At 36.4% G+C, this 939-nt stretch overlaps 1 non-coding gene across 1 annotated transcript; it reads left to right on the forward strand.

The window, feature by feature from the left end:
• Positions 1–486: 486 nt before the first annotated feature.
• Positions 487–593, forward strand: LOC113593710 (U6 spliceosomal RNA). The gene has a single exon (XR_003414018.1). It is a non-coding gene; the product is annotated as a U6 spliceosomal RNA (small nuclear RNA).
• Positions 594–939: the final 346 nt, after the last annotated feature.

A 939-nucleotide genomic window follows, 5' to 3' on the forward strand; every position in this document is an offset into this window, starting at 1 on the left:
GCTTAATTTGTTAAGCAATCTTAAAGTCATCTTTGTATTTTGGCAATCCACAGTTGGCAAAGCAGGAAGATGACAATGGTATAGGAGAACTCATTTGTTTTTAATTAAAAAAAAATATCTTTATTTATTTTTGAGGGAGAGACAGTGTGTGAGCAGGGGAGGAGCAGAGAGAGAGGGAGACACAGAATCCGAAGCAGGCTCCAGGCTTTCAGCTGTCAGCACAGAGCCCGATGTGAGGCTGGGGCTCACAAACAGTGAAATCATGAACTGAGCTGAAGTCAGACGCCCAACAAACTGAGCCACCCAGGCACCCCTAGGAGAACCCATTTTAAGTTGACTTCATAAAGTTTTAGACAGCACCACTTTGAGAGGAAAATAAAGTGCTCAGATTCTGCAGACTTTGAAAAATATTTTTTTGTTTAATATATATGACTAATATGCTGCTTTTTATGTACCAGTATTCATCAATAGAAATTGGGTCACACAGTGCTCACTTACACAGCACATCTACTAAAATTGGAATGATACACATTTGATTAGCATGGCCCCTGTATAAGCATGACACACAAATGTATGAAGCGTTCCATATTTTAAAAAAAAATGGACTATACAATTTGACTTAGCTTTCATTTAATTAACCAGATCATTAGTCAGTTTGCCTTTATTGATGTTTATCCAAAGAGAGAGAGAGAAGAGATATATCATGGATAAGACTCTGAAATCTCTTTCTTGGTCATCTATGAACATGAACGTGTTAAAGTGTTAGCAAATAATGGCAAACAATAATGGCAAACTTTTAATGAGTCATTACTATTTATTTGACATACACAGTTTTCAGCGCTTTACACATGTTATTTAATTGTCCCAACAAGTCTACAAGGAGAGTACTATTGCCCATATTTTTACATAAGAAAAAGAGATATTAATGCCTCACCCAAA

Source organism: Acinonyx jubatus, chromosome D4 (assembly GCF_027475565.1).
Source record: "Acinonyx jubatus isolate Ajub_Pintada_27869175 chromosome D4, VMU_Ajub_asm_v1.0, whole genome shotgun sequence".
NCBI lineage: Eukaryota > Metazoa > Chordata > Mammalia > Carnivora > Felidae > Acinonyx > Acinonyx jubatus.